Source organism: Manihot esculenta, chromosome 14 (genome assembly GCF_001659605.2).
Source record: "Manihot esculenta cultivar AM560-2 chromosome 14, M.esculenta_v8, whole genome shotgun sequence".
Classification (NCBI taxonomy): Eukaryota; Viridiplantae; Streptophyta; class Magnoliopsida; order Malpighiales; family Euphorbiaceae; genus Manihot; species Manihot esculenta.
The window spans coordinates 11,390,450-11,413,659 of NC_035174.2; positions in this window are offsets into that span (position 1 = coordinate 11,390,450).

Consider the following 23,210-nt stretch of genomic DNA (forward strand, 5'->3'; position numbering starts at 1 on the left):
TAGCTAGAGCAATATGCAATTATCTGATTGGATTATTAAATTAATTTAAATAAAATTTAAATTAATTTAAATAATATGGTTTTTAATATCTTATTAATAATATTATATATAAATTTACTAATATTTTTTATTTTATCAGCAATAAAATTAGTTATTATTATATTATCCTAAACAATTTTTTATCAGCAATAAAATAATTGCTACAGTTTGCAATAAAAAAACAAATAAAATACAGACTAAACATTTAAATAATGTGTCGGTGGGTGGCATGTGATTCTTATTTCGAGATTTTCATTTTAAATTGTGATCAATGTTTGCAGTTATCTAGAAATATAATTTATTTAATAAAAAGGAGAAAAAGAGCATGAAAAGGGACAGACGAAAGACTCATCCAAGTGCTAGTGATAATATTTTAATCTCAGTTGATTTGAAAAGAATAAATTTTTTGAAAAGTAATTTAATTGAAAAAATAGAAATTAATTTATTTTTTTTATAATAAAAAAATCATTTAACTTTTCAAAAAATTAAAAAATATTGACAATTAAATAAATAAAATCTTAGTACTTTCTATAAATTTTAATTTTTTTAATTAAATTATCTCCGACTAAGTAAGATCTTTGTTTCGGTTGATCAGTTTCGAGAGTTCTACTTTTATAGTCCATTTGGCCGTTGATCTTTTCTAGAGTGAAGAGATTTTTTTTTTTTTTTCAATTTTGTTCGAGTCTCCTTTCGATTCTCTCTCGCCGGAAGTGAATTGATTTTTTAATTTTATTTTCTTTCTTAATTTTTATTTTTTTTATAAAATTTAAGTCTTTAAATTTTAAAAATCAAATTATTTAGTACTTAAATTTTACTATCTATATAAATATATGTCTTTCATTTATTTTTTCATTAATATTTTAAAATAAATTATTACTAAATTTTTTTAAAATAAACCTATTAATTGTATTAATAAAATTTTATTAAATAGAGAAGAATATTATTTCAAATAGAGAGACGATTATATTTAATAGATTCTCTAACCAAAATATGAGCAGTTAGAGTAGTATTACGATAAATCTATTTAACAGAAATATCAGTTTTAAAATCTAATAAAGATTTACAATCATTCAAAATTAAACCCCTTACATAAAATAAGTTTGCAAATATGTTTCTCATTTTTTTTTATCTCTCGAGTATAAATCATTAAAATCTACCGAATAAAGTTATTGAAGAGAGCTTCTACTAGATAAATCTCGAATAAGATTTTAAGACTGATATCGTTGTTACAATTCCGAAAACTCATAATAACTAGTAAATTTTTATTAAATATAAACTTCTGAAACAACTGAATCAATAAAATTGAAAAAAAAGTTAACCACAAAAACAGACACATAAATTATTAAATATTAAAATTATTTACTAATTTTATATTTAATTTTGTAATCTTAATATTATAATTTTTTTTTCGTTATTTTTATCTTGGAGAAAAAGAGTGAGAGTTGGAGAAAAAAAAAAAACTGAGAACAAATTTTGTGAATAATTGTAATATTTAAAAATCAAATAAAAATTTATATTCCATAACTAACGAAATGATCTAATTGTGTGATTAGAACAAAATTGAGGGGTTAATATTATTTATAATATTATATTATATTATTTTTATGTAACATTATAATTATTTTATAATAAATAATTATATAAAATATTATTTTTGTTGGTCCATAAATATTTTACAATCTCACCGATTTTAAACGCAATTTTTTTTTCAAACTTTTAAAATAATATATTTAAAAAAAAAAATAAATTTATGATCTTCAACCACGTGATGTCAAAAGAGGCTTTAGTTTATACTAAAAATAAAAGAAACGGCCAAAATAGTACGTGTGGTTATTTGGTTGAAGAAAAAGCAATGATCGTAAATAATATTTGTTGCCAAATTACACAAAATTACAAATTCTAATACTGAAAAATAGATTAAAAAAATCCAATGCCTTTGAATACTCTTTCTCATATATATAGAGGTTTTTATGTATACAAAAAATTAATTTGAGAAAAAGGGGAACATATTTATACATTATAATATAAAATTAAACGATAAAAAGTTAATCTAAAAACATTATGGTAATTATATTCTATATTTTTTAATTAAATTTTAAATTTTTAAAATTATTTTAAATATATTCAATCACTACTCATATTTTTAAAAATTAATGAAATTATCACATCACATTAATATAATATTATTATATCATATCAGTAAAATTTAAAATTAATCTCTAAAAAAATATTATAATTTATTTTTATTCACTCAATATTTTTATTTTTTATTAATTAAATTTTATTTTTTTATTATCTCACCAAATGCATTCCACCGTTACTCCTGTGTAGTTGAAAACTTATAAAATCATCTAGTTATTTTTTTCACTTTTAAATATATTTAAAAATTATTATTTATATTTTTTTAATAATTTTATAATAATAATTTATTTTAATACAAAAATTATTATCCATAGATTTTTTTAAATTTATTTAATATGTTTACTATTTAATATTATTTTTAAAATTATTATTAAAAAATAATATTATTAAATATATTAGTTATAAAATATTAAAAAATAAAAAATAATTTTTAATATGATTTCCTTTAAAATATAAAAATAATAAAATGATTTTTTATGATATTTTTTTTAAATTAATTTTTTAACTCTCAACTATAATACTAATATGTTTTTTAATTATATTAATATTTAGAGTGAGTTTAAAAAAATTAAAAAAATATAAATTAAAAATTTAATTATCTAATCTAATTTAATTAAATAAATAAAAAAATATATAATTCATGTGAAGTTATAGATTTAAATTTTTGTTTTTTTATTTTCTAAAAAATTTATTAATAGAATAAATAATTATCAAAAAGAAAAATTCTATATTTTTAATTTTATAGTAATTCTATTCTAAATTTTTAAATTATTATTAATTTTATCTTAAAATACGTTAATATGATATATTGACATAATATTTACGTGACAACATAACATTTACACGGCGTAGCAAGTGATATTGTAATTTCTTTAATTTGAAATAATATAAATAATAATAGGATATAATTAGAGAGCAACTTTTAAAAGTCAAGGTTTAATTAAAACAAAAGCCTATTAATCCAAAAGTTTCAAATGTTTTGGTTTAACTCACTTATTTATATTCAAAACTTTTAATTTTGAATAATTAAACAAAATCTTTAAAATTTATCAGGTTTAATTCATGAAATTAAATTAATTTTAATTAAAATTTAAAAATACCATGTGTCATCCCACGTGATTTTTTTAATTATTTTTTAATTAATTATATTTTTAATTTTTTATAAAATAATTCAAAAATTTTTATAATTTTACATTTATATTCCAATATTTTTAATTATTAAATAACATAAATTAAATATTTTTACAAATTTATATTTATATTATAATATTTAAATCTTAAAAAGTGAAAATACAATTATTAAAAATAAAAAAAAATCAATGCATCATGGATCCCTCGTCAATATAGAAAAAAAAAAAAAGTTAAATTGATTGGTAATTTTTTTTGCAACTTTAGTTATCAGAGAGATAATAAAATTTAAATAAATAGTGATAATATAAAAAAAATAAAATTAATTTAGAGAAGAAAACAATTATTTCTATTCTTAACTGTCTTTTTTCTCTAAATTAATCTCATATACTCATTATTTTTATTTTTATTATCGTTATTTTAAGTTTTATTTTCTTCGTCAAAATTATAAAAAAAATTATAATAATTTAGTTTTTTCTTTTTCTTATCTATCGGTGCTTCAACTAAAAATGTAACCACTGATTTTTTTTAAAGATTTGATAATTATTTTTTAAATATTTAATATTAAAATATTAGAATATAAATATAAATTTTATGAAAATTTTGAATTATTTTGTTTAACAAACTAAAAAAGTTAGAATATTAAAGTAAATTTATAAAAATATTTAAATTATTTTAATCAATAAATAAAAAAATATAAATTAAAAAATAATAAAAATGTCAAGTAGAATGACAGTTGATAATTTTAGATTTGATTAAAATTAATTTAAATTTATAAAAAAAATATGATAAATTTTAAATGTTTGATTTAATTATTTAAAATTAAAAGTTTAAAATATAAATATGAGTTAATCAAAATATTTGACTTTCAATTAAAATATAAAATATAATTATAATAAAATTAAAAGTAAAAAAATTTCTTTTTTACCATTAAACACTAATTAGCTTTTCGCGGAATGGTAAGCAGTTGAGGAGAGGTTTGGAGTATGTTGACTTCCACATTTTTGTTTAGGTTATCAAATTATCAATCCCTCTTTTTAGGGAGGAGGAATAGTGCGTGAATAGCCGTTCTCAGACCAGGGAATCATTCGAAAACGTTAAGCAGTTGATTTCATTCTTCTAAGTTTTAATTGTATTAAAAGATTTAATTAGACGTGAAGATTTCATCAAGCTTAATTTGCATTAAAAAGTAGAAAAAATAAATAAATTTAATTGAGTAGTTGTGTAACTTGAAAAATATATATATATACACTTAGATTTCCCCCTCTTTCTTATATTTAGAGCAGAATTTTAGTTTATAAAAAGTATTTTTTTAATAAAAAATAAATTATTAAAAGAAACAATTTAAAAATATATATATATTCTAGATTTTAAATATTTTATTACCACTATTATATAAAACTTACTAATATCTTCTATTCTTGAAATTACATTTAAATAATAGATAATAAAAAATATTTTTCATAGAAGGGAAATATTTATTTTTATGGGGTAAATGGAGAGGGCTAGCTCCCATCATGTAGCTTATCAATTTTATCCGCATTTATATTTTTTAATATAAAAAAATAAATACATTATAATTTTTTTTAATAATATATTATGATTTTTACAATACATTCGTAAATATAAAAATAAAACTGATGATCTGAGATCCAATAGAATAGGGTTTTACCAGGGTTTTGGTATTGAAAAATAAACTTTTTTAAACTTATTCTACCTGGGGAGGAAGCTCCCCTTTTATCCATTTCGCTTTGCTTTCTGATGACGTGTAAAGGCCTCTCCGTGATTGGGACACGCGTCTCTGACATACAGATTCGGGTGTACGAGGGTATCAGCCGCCTGCTCCATGCGTAACGGCCTCTGATTCTCCTCGTGCGTACGCTCGAGCGGATCTGCCAGGCTGTCTGAGTAGGGCTCTGGACACTGGGCTGGGCCGAGAGTTGGGCCGGACGCTGGGTCTGAGAGGAGAGGGCCTGCTGGTCACGGACTGGTCCGATCTAAGTGAAGAAGCTTGGTTGAGCCCGGCCTTGAAGGTGGCACGAACCAGGCTTGTCTCGTGTATCAGGTGTGTGGGCCTGTCCAAGATGGGCTTTTGGCTATGATAAAGGCCCTGGACCAGGATGGAGAAATCCAGCGGTCATCAATTGCCCCTTCACCTTCTCGGTAGTTATTGCTCCTACTGCCGAGGGGGTGAATATCAAGAACCATTATGACCGCGCCTGTTCGTGTTCAGGTGCCTTAATAACATCCTTTCATCTTTCTGTCGTTGTGCAGTTTCCGAACCCTATCTGCTCTTTCCCTTTTCTGGCTTTTCTCCATTCTTCGTGTTCTTTGCTGTCTTTGTTTTCCTGTCATCATTATCTGGACATGTCCTTTCTTTCCTTTTCCGTGACTATCTTTTAAAATTTTGACACCGTTAGCTTAGAGTCTAGCATAGCTCTGCTCCGTGCTAAGGCCTCAGGCTCCGGGTATATATCAACGCTAACTTTTCTTCATTCTCAAATCCTCTGCTGGAACAAGAGGTTCTTCCTTTCCGTTTCTATGTCTGCTTTTTTCCTCCAGCGAGATTGTTTTGATGGTTCTGTTTTATCTGCAAAGGATCCATTTGACGCCTTCTTCAAACGGAATGAGGTGAGCTTGAGTTTGCATTGCTTTGTTGCCCCAGAGGTTAATCTTGCTTTTATCATCTTGATGGAGAATTGTTTCTGACTTGTCTCTGTTTTAAAACTTTTTGCAGTACCTGAGATAAGAATGGGTCAGTTCAAAATTCTTGAAAATTTGATGTTACCTCTAAAGAGTCTGGACGGTGCTTTGGAGATCCTTCTGGTAGGACGGCCGATGGGTGGGACTATTCGGCAAGCTACTGAGACTGTTTTACCCAGGTCGTCTGGCCGGCCTCCTCCTCAGTTTGCTGTCCGAGCTCCAAAGAGGTTCTGGGCTGATGAGAGGTCTGCTCCTTCTTCCGAGAAGAAAAAGGAAATTTCCTTAATGCCCCCGTTGTCTTCTTTTGATATAAATGGAAGTGGAGAGAATGATCAACTTATTGTTCCCTTTGATGTGAAGTACCAGTATTATGCAAGACTTTGGTGTGAAGTACCAGTATTATGCGAGACTGAGATCTGCTGCACTCAGTCAAGCTTCTGGCGATACCTTCGAATGTATGCTCAGCGATCTCCTTGGAGCCGTAACTAGAAAGCCCGTGTTTTCATGGTACATACGGACAAGCTCGGATATTATATCCTGTCCGTATGTATCGTGAATCACATCTGGGCCATCAGGTTGTCGACCTATTATAGGGGAACAGTGAGAAATACTTATGGGAATCAACTTGTTCAATTCCCCTATAATAGCGAGACATATCTTGGCCTTTTCTGCCAAACTCACATTCCGAGCTGCGAGAGTTCCTCCGAGCTGAAGATTAGAGTAGTGAGGTAGGTGATGACGATGTAATCGTAGATGGTGAAGTATCCGGACATGTAAATCCTTTAAGGATAGTCTTCCATTCTATAGGCCCGGACATGTAAATCCTTTAAGGATAGTCTTCCATTCTGTAATGTACTTTTCTTTTAATGAAATTCTTGTTTTTCGTTCATACTTGAGCTTGTTCTTTTCTTTGTCGTGGATGGAGTACTGATACTGCTTTCTTCATAGCCTTAGCCAACTAGATTTTGTTTTTTCCGAGCTGAACTGACCGTATTCGTGAGCTTTTGCTTTTGATCAATGATCTGAACTCCGGATCCACTTAGCCAACTGAGCTTTCGCGTTACTCTTTCCGAGCTGGACTTACAGACCTGTGAGCTCTATTTCGGTTTACTTTTTCCGAGCTAGAATGCCAACCTGTGAGCTCTACTTTTATTTCATAGGTTGAACTCTAAGCCCTTAGCTCTGTATGTTTCCGAGGTGCCCTTGTTGCCTCCGATCTCGCGGCATTTGTTCAATAACAATCGAATTAAATCTTATAACTTTTTGAGTGATAAGCAGGTCTGACCTTTATCATGCTCCCACCTGTTTGTACTTTTGAGTCTTTTCATAACTTGCCCCTCTATTTCCTTGGTATTTACCGTGGAAGTGGTGAAGTGGTGAATTTTTGCAGGTTGAGTTACTGTGACTGACGAGTTGGGCTTGTATTATGTAGATGGCAAATGGGCTTATGTAGATGGGCTGTCACTGTGGACTTGGCCCTTGTGGAGAAGCCCATCGATCATCCTTTTGCCCCTTTACCTTCTCGCTGGTTATTATATAACCGTTGAGAGGGTAAACTTCGAGAGTAATTAATGATCGCGCCGCTCCAAGACAAAACTGTTCAGATCAACGTTTCATCTCATTATTGCCTTTCATTTCGAATTCCTTCTGTCTTCTGAAGAAACTAGCTCTTTTCTGCTTTCTGTCTCCCTGCAACTCCTTCTGCTTTTTTCACCTTATTGCATTTTCAGGTACGCTTCCTTGTTCTTCCATGGCCCTTTCAGAGCTTCCTGATGTTGTTGACATTGAGTCGCATATTACTCCTTCCAACATAACTAAGTACATTTCCCGGAGGCTCTTAGATACTCCTCTGTATCTGATTCGAGCGCCTCTTCCAAATGAAAGGATAGTTCTTCCTTACCCACCCCCTTCGGGTTTGGTGGATCCCCAAGAGGGTCGTCGTATAGTGTTTTTCTTGAATCAGAGAGAATTCGGTCTACCGTTTCCTTTCACCCCTTTCTTTATTGAGGTCTTTGAATATTTCGGGGTGACTCCTCGGATGTTATCCCCAAACTCCATTTTGTTCATGTCCTATTTTGAGTCTATCTGCCTGGGTTGGGGTTTTACACCCACGGCCTGTCTGTTCGTTACTTTTTTCCGCCTGGTTAAGGCGGTTCAAAACTTCTATTACTTTTCCCCCCGTAGGGGGTTATCTTTTCTCACAGGCTACAAGGATTCTATAAAGGGGTGGGTAGAGAATTTCCTTGTGGCGGAGCTGAAATTAGAGTCCGCCAGAACGTGGGAGGTGGATCTAAGTTGGGGGGAGATCTTTCCGGGGTGCAACGAGTTGCCCCAATTGAGTCTTATTGAGCAGGTGGGGCTGCTTCGACTGACTTCTGTTGAGAAGAAGTATGACGTCGAGAAGTGTATGTTCGTGTCCAATCTTAGGGATATCCGGGACACGGGTATAGTGCCTTGTCCAATTATTCTATTTCTTCTTTGCCCGTAATATCAGAAGATATGCTGACTCTTTGTACTTTCGTGTTTTTTATAGCTTCTGAAGTAAAAATGGATGACATCAAGTTTCCCAAGAACTTTGTCCTATCTCGGGACAATATGCATGCGATTTTTGACGCTTTTGGGGATGGGCGTTCAGTGACTGAGATTGCTGCGGAGATGGTTCAAGCTGCTTCCTCCAAGAAGGTTAGCCGACCTCCCGCCAAAGCTTCTTCTAGAGCTTTGAAGCCGAGCTCCCGCAGCACCAAGCCATCTAGCCGTGGTGGGTCGAGCTCAACTCTTAGGCCTGCTGAAGGGTCTAGGTCTGCCCCAGCCTCCTCAGAGGGCGTGGGAGGAACCTCTCTTCCTATTGTGGAGCAGACCCCTACCGTTGAACAAGTAGAGCAGGGTATTACCCATTCTCCTGGAGGGGTGTCAGGGGAAAAATCTAAGTCCCCTGTTACTAAAGACAAGGAGGCCTCTGGGACAGGGCTGGAGATCGTCCTTATAGGGGACCCAATTCCAGAGGTTTCTACCCAGGATATCTCTGCCCCTGTGAGGACTGAACCTGAGGGCTCTGAGGGCATTCCATCAAAGACCGGGAGCAAGCGCCCGACCCCTCCTAGAACATCTGCCCTATCTCCTGCTCGGAAGAAATCCAGGGCTGCCGCAGGAGCTTCTCCAGCCCTTCCTTCCATTGGCAAAGGGAAAAGTGTTGCTGCCGAGCCTCCGTTGTCTTCCTCTGACAACGCTCTAAACACGTCGGACATTACCTCCGAGTCTCCGACCAGTGCTGTCGCCGAATTTCTCAAGGAACGAATATTCGGCGGAATCACAGAGGCTTCAGATCCTCGTCTTCTTGCCCTGACTGGTCTCTTAGCCAGTTCTACCAAGGAGCAAGTGTCCTTCCGATCTCGCTCTCGTGAGGAGCTCGGATCTTCAATTAGGGAAATGCTTCTGATGGTAAGTTTTTTTTTTTTTTTTTTTTTTAGGTTTGCTTCGTTTCTTTTTCTTGACAGTTGTTCTGCCTTTTTAGGTGACGGGCCTCTTTATAGAGGTGGATGCTCGTGATCGCTCCCTCCAGGAGTCCATAGACCGCCGGATTGAAGAGGCGCGTCTGGAGGAAAATCTGTCTGCAACCAGTGATGCGAGGGCTAATCTGGTAGCTGCTCGGGAGCAAATCCAGTCCCTCCAGGTGAAGTTGCACTCTGCGCTAGAGGCCCTTAAAAAGGCTGATGAGAAGGCGGCTGAGACAGCAAAGCATACCGAGTCTTTAGAAGCAGAGCTGTCTCAGACTCGTAAGGTTCTCAAAGTGTCTGATGAGAGGGCAGCTGCGATGGAGGTTCGTTGTGAAGAAGTTTTGAAGCAACTGTCCTCTATGACGCAGGCTCTTAAAGAAAGAAATGAGGCTGTGAGCCAGAAAGCTGAGGTCCAACGTCAATGTGATGCTTTAAAGGCCGATTTTGAAGGACTTCAGGCTCATCTCAATGAAGTGAAAACTCAGAAGGAAAAGGCCCTAGCTCGGATGGAGGTCCTTGAGCAGGAGTTGAGTACGAGCTCTGATCGTATCAGAGACCTGGCTTCATCGGCTGAAGAGTTCAACCTTCGCCATCAGCAGCTCAACCATGAAGTCAGGACCTTGGAGCGTAAGTGTTCAGCCCTGCTTAAGGTAGTAAAGCATTTTGAAGACAAATCTCAGCTGGTGCGTGAGCAATGCATAACGAAATATCAGGAGTCTGATGAGCTGAAAAGGAAGATCGAGCAGGCCTGTGAGGCTCACCTCCAGGACTACAAGGACTCTTCTGAGCTTAAGGAATTTGTGGCTGAGGCCTGCGAAGCACATCTTAATGAGTATAAAGCTTCTGGTGAAATGGGAGCGGCTATTCTTAAGAAAGCCTTCCGCATGTATGTGACCGGCTATAATCGTGGTTTAAAAGAAGCCAGACATGCTCCTGATACTCCTTTGGCCGAGCTTCGCAAGTACGAAGCGGACTCAGATGGCGAGCCAGTGTTGTATGGGGAGGATGATTTCCCTATGCCCCGAGGAGATTGCCGGAGGAACATATGCCGGCCAGCTGAGTCTTTTTCGGAAGAGTCCGAGCGAGAGGGGGAGGACGTGGAAGTCCTTGAGTCAGGGAAGGATGACCCTAACTCTGAGAAGGAGGATCTCCACCTTGAGTCAGAGATAGCTCCTGTTGTAAACGTTGAGGGCTCTGATCCAAGGGATTCCGAGCTTCCTTCAGATGTGACTGCAAGTATAAATAATGTAGGCGAGGGTGTTCTTACTGATGTAAGTCCTTTAAGGACTATTTATCCCCCCACCTCGTCAGAAGGATAATTTGTAATAGTTATTAATAAAATATCAGTTTTCTTTTTCCTCAAAATACTCTAATATCTTTTTTTCTCATATTTGTACACTATGTATTTTCATTCATAAGCTCTGAATTGCTCTTGAGTTGCAAGCTCAGCTAATAGTCTGAGAGATCAAATCTCATACCTTTTAATGGTGACTAGCATGTCTGCTTTTTGCTCTTAGCCCCTTCTTCTTGGTTGTAAATTTGGATGTTTGTTCCAGATAAACTGATCTGGGCTTTGAGTATAGCCCCTTTTTCTCCCTTATTTATGCTTCTGAAGATTGCTTCATTTATGAGCCCTTTTAGAGAGGGAGCTCGGCCTTTTTCTTTGGCCTTCATATCTTTGAGCTTTTGAGGATATAAGTCTATCCGAGCTGGGAGCCCGGCTTTGAGCTTTTGAGAATATAGGTCCGTCCGAGCTGGGAGCCCGGCTTTTTGTTCTATAGCCATACTTTTAACGTTAGCATCTGTTTTGAGGTCGGCGCTTCTTTAGCAATCGTGCCTCTTCAGGAGGTCGGAACCTAATTCTTCTTTGGTAGCTCTGGGCTCCTTTCTTTTTTGAGGTCGGAACTGTGTTTTTATGAGTTTGTCCCTGCATGGAAAATTTTCATTTCGGGAGGCTTTTAAGCCCTTCACCGACCATTTTTGTTTTCAGGAGATCTTACGAGATCCTGGCTGTTTTTGTTCCGGGGTGACCTCAGGGCCCCGCCGGCTGTTTTTTGTTTTGTTTTGTTTTCCCGGGAGTTCTGGGGGATTCCGGTCTTCTTTGTTTACCCGGGAGTTCTAGGGGATCCCGGTCTTCTTTGTTTATCCGGGAGTTCTAGGGGATCCCGGTCTTCATGCTCCGGGAGGCATCTTTATGATCCTCACCGGCCGTTCCGGGGTGACCTCGGGGCCCCGCCGGCTGTTTTTTGTTTTGTTTTGTTTTCCCGGGAGTTCTGGGGGATCCCAGTCTTCTTTGTTTACCCGGAAGTTCTAGGGGATCCTGGTCTTCTTTGTTTACCCGGGAGTTCTAGGGGATCCCGGTCTTCTTTGTTTACCCGGGAGTTCTAGGGGATCCCGGTCTTCATGCTCCGGGAGGCATCTTTATGATCCTCACCGGCCATTCCGGGGTGACCTCGGGGCCCCGCCGACTGTTTTTTGTTTTGTTTTGTTTTCCCGGGAGTTCTGGGGGATCCCGGTCTTCTTTGTTTACCCGGGAGTTCTAGGGGATCCCGGTCTTCATGCTCCGGGAGGCATCTTTATGATCCTCACCGGCCGTTCCGGGGTGACTTCGGGGCCCCGCCGGCAGTTTTTGGTTTGTTTTCCCGGGAGTTCTAGGGGATCCCGGTCTTCATGCTCCGGGAGGCATCTTTAAGATCCTCACCGGCCGTTCCGGGGTGACCTCGGGGCCCGCCGGCAGTTTTTTGTGCCTTCTTGAGGTTTTTGCACAAGATTCAGGCTCATTGGCCTTACTGTCGCTTCGTCATCTCAGCTGGTTTTTGTGCCTAACTGAGGTCTTGTTTCAAGGGATCTTTCTGAGCCCTGTTCTTTCTTTTTCATGGAGGAATATTATTCTTAAAGATAATTCATATTTGTATAAATAATTTTTATTTACTCATATTCGTCAAAATACAACGTCTTTCTTTACAAATATTTCAAGGGAAATACCTTTTTAGATGCTGGATGTTCCAAGCGTGGGCCTCGGGGTTTCCTTGCATATCTTCGATTCGGTATACCCCTGGCTTGACCACTTTTGTCACCTTGAAAGGACCTTCCCAGGTTGGTGCTAACTTACCCGCGGCCACTCTTTTTCCTGTAGCCTCTAGGTTTCTTAAGGTCAGGTCTCCCACTTTTAAGCTTCTTTCTCTGACCTTTTGGTTGTAATATCTTGCTGCTCGTTGTTGGTAAGCGGCAGTTCGGACTTGGGCTTCTTCCCTGACTTCCTCAAGAGCATCTAGGTTGCTTCTTAACTTATCCTCATTGGTATTTTCACTAACGAATTGGACTCAATGAGTGGGGATCTGCAATTCAACTGGGACTACGGCTTCTGTGCCATAAGCAAGTGCAAACGGTGTTTCTTTAGTGGGCGCTCTGGGAGTGGTTCGGAGTGCCCATAGTATGCTATTGAGTTCTTCTGCCCAATTCTCCTTTGCGCCATCCAGCCGTTTCTTTAATCCTTGAAGGATAGCTCTATTAGTCACTTCTGTTTGGCCATTAGTCTGAGGATGAGCCACGGAGGAGAACTTATGCCATATGCCCATGTTCGTCGTGAAGGCTCTGAAAATACTGCAGTCAAATTGTCTGCCGTTGTCTGAGATAAGTACTCTAGGCATGCCAAATCTGCAGATGATATGCCCCCATACGAAATCTATCATCTTGCGAGCTGTGATTGTGGCTATTGCTTCTGACTCTGGCCATTTCGAGAAGTATTCCACAGCCACCACGACAAATTTTCTTTGCCCCGTAGTCTTGGGGAAAGGTCCCAGGATGTCGATTCCCCATTGTGAGAAAGGCCATGGACTGGATATGCTTGCTTGAGGAGTGGCAGGGGTTCTGATGGCGTTAGCAAATCTCTGACATACGTCGCACCTCCGGACAAACTCTTCTGCTTCTTTTTTAACAGTGGGCCAGTAGTACCCTTGCCTGAATATTTTGTTGGCTAATGTCCCTGCTCCCTCGTGAGCCCCACATAGGCCTCTATGTATTTCCTCCATTGCCTTTGCAGCTTCTTCCGGACTCACACACCGGAGCCATGGGCTGGACTTCCCTTTTCTGTATAAGGTTCCCCTTATTGCTTGGTAGTTGGCAGCACGAGCTGCTATCTTTCTGGCTTCATCTTTATCTTCGGGGAGCTCACCCTCCTCCAAGTATCTCAGGTATGGGGTCATCCAAGTTTGGCTCTGTTCTACCTGCAATACCGTGTTTGTCTTTTTAAAAGCAGGTGTACGGACATGCTGTATATATACTTCGTCGGGAAGCTGTTCTAACTCCTCTTTGGTCAATCGACTAAGCAGGTCTGCTTCCTCATTTTCATCCCGAGGTATTCTTTGAAATCTGACGATAACTCCCCGACCCGTGAGCTCGGCTTCTATAGTTTTTACTTTATCAAGATAGTTCTGCATGATGGGGTCCCTAGCCTGATATACTCCCGTCACCTGATTGATCACCAACTGAGAGTCGCTATTCACCTCGAGGTCTGTTACCCCGACCTCCGAAGCTACCAACATTCCATTTACCAGGGCTTCATATTCGGCCATATTGTTAGAAGCCGTGAAGTCTAGACGCAAGGCATAACATACTTTAAAACCTTCTGGCCCCTTAAGCAGTACCCCAGTGCCACTACCCTCAGCACCTGATGCTCCGTCTACATACAGTTTCCAGCTAAATTCTTGGGGGGGCTCTCTCTCTTCCCCCTTTCTTGATATCTCTGAGGATGATCCTCTTTTCTCCTCATTGAATGCGCATTCTGCTATGAAGTCAGCCAGAGCTTGGGATTTTATAGCTGTTCGAGGTCGGTACTGTAACAGCCCGGAAACCGAACTGTCACCGGCACTAGGATCCAGATCGACTTAAGGTCGCCGGGACCCGTAGTAAGCCTGCTATCCTGTCTGTATACCTGTGAAATCCCATACATGATCATACATTTACTGTAAAAACATAAAACTTTTCTTCATTCCAAGGCTTAACCTGTGCATGCACTCTCTCTGTGCTCTACTAATCCCTACTAGAGCTCCTCATGGCTCTAGGCGGATCAAACTCATAATGTTAAGCCTGGTTTTGCTCATAAACATACAAGAAGAAAGAAACATATATAAACTGATCATGTGACTCCACAAAGGGATTACAAGTTTTATAAATCAAGCACCATTCTCTATACATATACACTATCTCTATACAATTACATGTCCACACTAGCTATTACAAAACTCTGTACTCTTCCTGTACCCTGCTGCGTTCTCTCTGACTTCTGAACCTGCACAACTGGAGTTAGGGGAGAGGGATGAGCTACAATAGCCCAGTGAGTAGAATCGTAATACAATAACAGGTGATAAAACATGCTCTCATGGAATGCAACACATAATCACATCACCTCGGCCGGACGGATCAAAACTCCCTCTATCTCATCTGGGGTACCTAAGTACCATGTGCCTGGTCCCCGTAGGGCTGTTCCAGGTCTTTGTGTTGTGCCTGGTCCCCGTAGGGCTGTTCCAGGTCTTCCTCTGAGGGCTAATGAATCCTCACGAAGTCCGTGCCGTCTCACATAAGCAATGTACAAGGAGCAATGCCAAGTACAAGGATAAATGCAATGCATCATCTTTGTGTACACTAATGCACTCACCCTATAGCATAGTCATGATGCATGAAGCATGATAAAATCTTCAGTTGTCATATTAAAACATTAAGTTAATTCCACTCACTTCTGTCTATCTCTGAACTGACTCTGCAGGTTCTGACACTGGACTCACTGCTGACTTCCCTGATTCCTCTAGTCCGTACCTACACAGGTGGACTCAAATGAGGGACCAAACTTACTCAAGCACATCTCTAAGAAACTCCCCAAAACCCCTCTAACCGATCCTAAAACCATCACATAAAACATGCAAAAGAAAGCTGGACAGGGCACGTTCGGCGGCAGGTTCGGCGGCCGAAACCCCACTCCAGAGACGAAACTCATGCATGTTCGGCGGCACCTTCGGCGGCCGAAGGTCTCGTCCAGAGACGAAACGCACACACTTTCGGCGGCCGAATTCCCTATTTCGGCGGCCGAAAGTCCCTTTCTAAACCGAAAGCCTAGCTTTCGGGGGCAACCTTTGGCAGCCGAACTGCCTCCACAAAGGGTTCGGCGGCCGAACCTTCCTTCGGCGGCCGAACCTGGTTTTGCCCGAAGGACAGAACCCTGCTCTGTTTCATGCAAACTTTGCCCAAAAACCTACAAACATGCATATCAACTACTCCCAACTAGCATATACACATATATATGCACAAAGGGGTCTAAAACTATCCTAAAACCCCAAACAAACATAGCACATAACACTTAAACATGTTGGAACACCACAAATCATCAAAAACCTCACCTAAACCTAAACATGCATACTACCCATACAAACTTCATAAAACCTTTCAAAACCATCAAAGAAGCTCAGGATCTTCACTTACCTCTTACACAACTTGAGGATGAAGGATCCTAACGTGGAGATATGAAGAACAGCTCTTCCAAAGCTCCAAGCTTCAAAACTTGGTTCTTTTGCTCAAAACCTTCATAAGTCACCAAAACTCTTAAAACTCTTGAAAGATTTGATGAAAATCATGGAAAACATGAAAGTCAACGTAGGAGAGGCTGAAACTCACCTCTGGCTGCAAGTGGAGGAGAAATAACCTCCTTCCACCGACCCTTGGCCCTTTTATAGGTGGCTGGCCAGACCACCTTCGGCAGCCGAACGTGAAGCCGCAACCATGCAATGTTCGGCGGCCGAAAGGTACCTTCGGCGGCCGAACCTTTGCATTTCTCCCTTGTTGCTTTTCTTTCAAAACTCCATGCTTTTACCATGTCAAAACATGAAAACAAGTGAAAATACCTTGGAAAACATATGCATTACCCTTCTCGAGGGTTCCGACACCCGAGATTCCACCAGACTACAGGAATGCCGATGCCGGACTCGAGCCGGGTATTACATTCTCCCCCCTTAAGAACATTCGTCCCCGAATGTCCCTAACACAACATAAACACATAGAAAAGGGGAAAAACTAACCTTAAAACAGATATGGGTATTGCTGGAGCATAGACTCCCGAGTCTCCCAAGTGCACTCTTTGAGGTTGTGGTGGTTCCACAGAACTTTCACCATTGGTATCTCCTTGTTTCTTAGCTTTCTGATCTGGGTGTCAAGGATCCGCACTGGCTGCTCTACATAGGTGAGATCACTTAAGATTTCCACCTCAGGTTCACTAAGAACCTTCTCTGGATCTGACACAAACTTCCGCAACATAGAAACATGGAATACCGGGTGAATTCGTTCCATCGAAGCCGGTAAATCTAGCTTCTACGACACGGGCCCGCTCTTCTGCAAGATCTCAAAGGGACCAATGTACCGTGGGGCCAGTTTACCCTTCTTTCCAAACCGAACCACTCCCTTCATCGGAGACACCTTAAGCAATACCATATCCCCCTCCTGGAACTCTATCTGCTTCCTACGGATGTCTGCATAGCTTTTCTGTCTGCTTACAGCTGTTCTGATCCTCTCTCTGATAATAGGCACTAACTTGCTGGTTATCTCAACTAACTCTGGCCCTGCAAGAGTTTTCTCTCCTATCTCTTCCCAGCAAACAGGTGTTCGGCACTTCCTCCCATACAGAGCTTCATAAGGAGCCATCCCTATGCTAGCATGATGGCTGTTGTTGTAGGCAAACTCCACCAGAGGTAGATGCTGCCTCCAAGAACCGCCAAAGTCTAACACACACATTCTCAACATATCTTCAATGGTCTGGATGGTCCTCTCTGACTGACCGTCTGTCTGTGGATGGAAAGCAGTGCTGAAATCCAACCTTGTGCCCATTTCAGTTTGCAGACTCCGCCAAAATCTGGAGGTGAACTGAGGTCCTCGATCTGATACTATCGACACTGGAACTCCATGTAATCTTACTATCTCGTCTACATACACCTGCGCCAACTTGTCCACAGAGTAGTTACTCCTAACTGGAAGAAAGTGAGCAGATTTAGTGAGTCTATCCACAATCACCCAGATGGAGTCTAGTCTGTTAGACGTCGCCGGTAATCCCACTACAAAATCCATAGCTATGTTCTCCCATTTCCATTCGGGAATCGGCAGTGGGTTAAGCATTCCAGCCGGCTTCTGGTGCTCTAGCTTCACCCTTTGACATGTCTTGCAGGCTGACACGAACTGTGCCACTTCTCTCTTCAGTGCTGGCCACCAATACACCCTTCTCAGATCTTGATACATCTTGGTGGCTCCCGGGTGAATGCTATACCGCGTATTATGAGCTTCCCGCATAATGTCTGCCTTTAAACTGCTCTCATCTGGTACACATAACCTCTTACCGTGCCGAAGAATCCCCTCACCGTCAAATCTGAACTCTGCACTGTTGCCCGACTGAACAGTCCTGGCAATCTTCACTAACTCGGGATCTTCGTGCTGTTTCAGAGCCACTTGCTCTAGAAACATTGGTGTCACTCTCATCTGTGCGATCAAAGCACCTGTACCAGATAACTGCAACTGTAACCCGTCTTCCACGAGCTTGTAGAACTCCTTCACCACCGGTCTTCTCTCTACTGCAATGTGGGATAAACTGCCAAGTGACTTTCGGCTTAAGGCATCAGCTACAACATTAGCCTTGCCCGGATGATACTGGATCTTACAATCGTAATCACTGAGCAATTCTACCCACCGTCTCTGCCTCAAGTTTAACTCTCTCTGACTTAAGATGTGCTGCAGGCTCTTATGATCCGTATAGATCTCACACTTTACCCCATAGAGGTAATGCCTCCACATCTTAAGTGCAAAGATAACAGCTGCCATCTCAAGATCGTGTGTCGGGTAATTCAGCTCGTGCTTCTTCAGCTGTCTAGAAGCATAAGCGATCACTTGGTCATTCTGCATCAACACACAACCTAATCCCACTCGGGATGCATCACAGAACACTGTGAAATCTTCATCACTGATCGGCAGCGCTAACACCGGTGCTGAAGTTAACCGTCTCTTCAACTCTGCAAAACTCTCCTCACATTCCTCTGACCACACAAACTTCTGATTCTTTCTGGTCAGTCTGGTCATAGGAGCGGCTATCTTCGAGAAGTCCTGAATAAACCTCCGATAGTAGCCTGCCAAACCCAGAAAACTCTTGATCTCTGTCACTGTAGTGGGTGTAGGCCAGTTGGCTACTGCCTCTACCTTTTTGGGATCTACTGCTATGCCTTCCTCTGATACAACATGTCCCAAAAAGGAAATGCTCCTTAGCCAGAACTCGCACTTGGAGAACTTGGCATACAAGCCATGCTCTCTCAAGGTTTGCAGTACTATCCGCAGATGTTGGGCATGGTCCTCTGCATTCCTGGAGTACACCAAAATATCATCAATAAAGACGATCACAAAACGATCCAAGTAATCCCGGAAAACCCTATTCATGAGATCCATGAATGCTGCAGGGGCGTTAGTCAACCCGAACGGCATCACAAAGAACTCATAATGCCCATATCTGGTTCTGAAAGCAGTCTTGGATACATCTCCTTCCCTGATCTTCAACTGGTGGTATCCGGATCTCAGATCTATTTTAGAAAAACAACCTGCTCCTGCCAGCTGGTCGAATAGATCATCGATCCTGGGTAACGGATACTTGTTTTTGATAGTGACTTTGTTCAACTGTCTGTAGTCGACACAAAGTCTCAGAGGTCCATCCTTCTTTCTGACAAATAATACTGGAGCACCCCAGGGTGAGGTACTCGGGCGGATGAAACCCTTAGCTACCAAATCCTGTAACTGTTCTTTCAACTCTCGCAACTCTGCTGGTGCCATCCTGTAGGGAGGAATAGAGATCTGTCTGGCATTGGGCATCAACTCAATCTCGAACTCTATTTCCCTATCCGGTGGCAGTCCTGGAAGCTCTTCAGGAAACAAATCTGGAAAATCTCTAACAACGGGTACTGAGGATGGTTCCCTAACCTGACTGTCTAGCTCTCTCACATAAGCTAGGAACCCCTGACACCCCTTCCGTAACATCCTACGAGCCTGGAGGGCTGATATCAAACCCCTAGCTGTCCCTCTCCTGTCTCCTCTGAAGACACACTCTGACCCATCCTGGTCTCTGACACTGACTACCTTATCTCTACAGTTCAGGGTAGCATCATACGTAGATAACCAGTCCATCCCTAGAATGACATCAAAATCTGTCAACTCTAGAACCACCAGGTCAGCTGGAAGGTATCTACCCTCTATGCACACTGGACTGAACCGACAGACTGACTCTGCCAAAGATGGATCACATTTGGGTCCACTGACCCATAGAGGACACTCTAACTCAGACACTATCAGGCCCAACCTCTCTGCAGCTCTAGAAGAAATGAAAGAGTGAGAAGCACCGGGGTCCATTAAAGCATACACCTCTGAACACCCAATGATGAGATTACCTGACACCACCGTGTTCGACGTGTCTGCCTCCTGCTGAGTCAGGGTGAAAATCCGTGCTGGGGCTGACGGACCTGCACCTAGGGAACCCATCCCTGATGAAGAGGCTGCCCCTCTTCCTCTTCCTCTGCCACTGCTTGGTGGTATGGCTGAAACTACGGGCTGTACTACACTGCCCGCACTCATCTGCTGGGATTGTGCAACCAAAGTCGCCTGAGGACATTCTCGTGCATAATGTCCCTCCTGCCCACATCTATAGCAGGCTGTGGATCCCAACTAACAAGCTCCTCTATGCTGTTTGCCACACCTCTTGCACACTGGAAAATCTGCACCAGAACTGGCGCCACTACTCAATCCCAGACCCGACTTAAGCCTGTTCCAGAACTTGCCTCTCTTTCCTCTGAATTTCTCCCATCTCTTCTTACTTGCACTTGCTGTACTCTGTGAGGAGGAACCGGGTTTAACACCAGAAGACTGTGCCTTGACTACACCTTGACTTATGGCACTGGCCTCCATCTTTCTAGCAGCATCCACAATAGAGTGGAAACTTTCCTTCTCCGCATGAAGAATCAAAGAGAAATACCTGGGATGAAGCCTTGTGGCATATCTCTTTGCCTTCTTCTGATCTGTATCATATGCCTGACCGACATATGGCAACAATTCCAGGAACTTATCTGTATACTCATCAACACTCATCACCTCCGTCTGTCTCAATTGCTCAAACTCCACAACCTTTAGTTCCCTAGAACTGTCAGGAAAAGCCCATCCAGCAAATTCGTTGGCGAACTCTTCCCATGTCATACTCTCTAGTCTCGGGTCCACATAGTTCTTGAACCATTCTCTAGCTTTCTTGCACTTTAAAGTGAACCCTGCCATCTCAATAGCTCTACCATCATCAGCTCCCAACTCACTTGTTATCATTCTGACTGCACTGAGATACTCAAAGGGATCATCTCCTGTATTGAATTTCGGAGCATCCAACTTTAAGTACTCGGTCATCTTCACCTTACTTCCCCCTGAAGAACTGGGTTGCTGTGCTTCCACAACAGGGGCTACTGGTTCAGGAGGCGGTGGTGGAGGAACTGGTTCTCTCACTTCAGGCTGTACTGGACTTGGATAAACAGGTGGGGGTGGATACATGTGATATGGTGGATAAAAGGAAGGATAGGGCATATATGGCATGTAGGGTGGATATGGGGCAAAGCTGGAGTAATCCGACGTGCCTCCCATCGGATACTCTGGGCCCTGAGGAAAGGGTGGATAACCAAACCCCGAGGCCTGAACGCCTCCCTAGGACTCCCCTATACCTTCTTCTGACCTTCCTACACCCATGCTTACATCTCTACTCTGATCCTCTTCCAGCCCACCTCTTTCTTCTACTGACCTTCCCCCTCTGTTTATTCCTCTCCTGCTCTCGTCAGAAGACCTTCTCGGGTCTCGTGACGTTCCTTCCCTGCTTGACCTGTGCGATCTTGCCCTTGGCAAGGCAGGTGGACGAGCAGCTGTACCCTCACTTACAGGTGGGACTCCAGTCAATCTCGCGGATCGACGAGTTCCTCGCATCTTCCCTCGCTGGAAAAACAACAAATCACATAACACATCAGCAACACATCAAAACCATGCACATGCATCACTCATGGCAGTGCACATCAGCATATAGCGACAGGACTGACATCCTATCCTAGTGGACATGTTTTCCTATGGTGCTTGACCTGCTAAACCTCTCTATGAGCCCAACTCTCTCTATAGGTCCGACCATATGAACCTAGGGCTCTGATACCAATCTGTAACAGCCCGGAAACCGAACTGTCACCGGCACTAGGATCCAGATCGACTTAAGGTCGCCGGGACCCGTAGTAAGCCTGCTATCCTGTCTGTATACCTGTGAAATCCCATACATGATCATACATTTACTGTAAAAACATAAAACTTTTCTTCATTCCAAGGCTTAACCTGTGCATGCACTCTCTCTGTGCTCTACTAATCCCTACTAGAGCTCCTCATGGCTCTAGGCGGATCAAACTCATAATGTTAAGCCTGGTTTTGCTCATAAACATACAAGAAGAAAGAAACATATATAAACTGATCATGTGACTCCACAAAGGGATTACAAGTTTTATAAATCAAGCACCATTCTCTATACATATACACTATCTCTATACAATTACATGTCCACACTAGCTATTACAAAACTCTGTACTCTTCCTGTACCCTGCTGCGTTCTCTCTGACTTCTGAACCTGCACAACTGGAGTTAGGGGAGAGGGATGAGCTACAATAGCCCAGTGAGTAGAATCGTAATACAATAACAGGTGATAAAACATGCTCTCATGGAATGCAACACATAATCACATCACCTCGGCCGGACGGATCAAAACTCCCTCTATCTCATCTGGGGTACCTAAGTACCATGTGCCTGGTCCCCGTAGGGCTGTTCCAGGTCTTTGTGTTGTGCCTGGTCCCCGTAGGGCTGTTCCAGGTCTTCCTCTGAGGGCTAATGAATCCTCACGAAGTCCGTGCCGTCTCACATAAGCAATGTACAAGGAGCAATGCCAAGTACAAGGATAAATGCAATGCATCATCTTTGTGTACACTAATGCACTCACCCTATAGCATAGTCATGATGCATGAAGCATGATAAAATCTTCAGTTGTCATATTAAAACATTAAGTTAATTCCACTCACTTCTGTCTATCTCTGAACTGACTCTGCAGGTTCTGACACTGGACTCACTGCTGACTTCCCTGATTCCTCTGGTCCGTACCTACACAGGTGGACTCAAATGAGGGACCAAACTTACTCAAGCACATCTCTAAGAAACTCCCCAAAACCCCTCTAACCGATCCTAAAACCATCACATAAAACATGCAAAAGAAAGCTGGACAGGGCACGTTCGGCGGCAGGTTCGGCGGCCGAAACCCCACTCCAGAGACGAAACTCATGCATGTTCGGCGGCACCTTCGGCGGCCGAAGGTCTCGTCCAGAGACGAAACGCACACACTTTCGGCTGCCGAATTCCCTATTTCGGCGGCCGAAAGTCCCTTTCTAAACCGAAAGCCTAGCTTTCGGGGGCAACCTTTGGCAGCCGAACTGCCTCCACAAAGGGTTCGGCGGCCGAACCTTCCTTCGGCGGCCGAACCTGGTTTTGCCCGAAGGACAGAACCCTGCTCTGTTTCATGCAAACTTTGCCCAAAAACCTACAAACATGCATATCAACTACTCCCAACTAGCATATACACATATATATGCACAA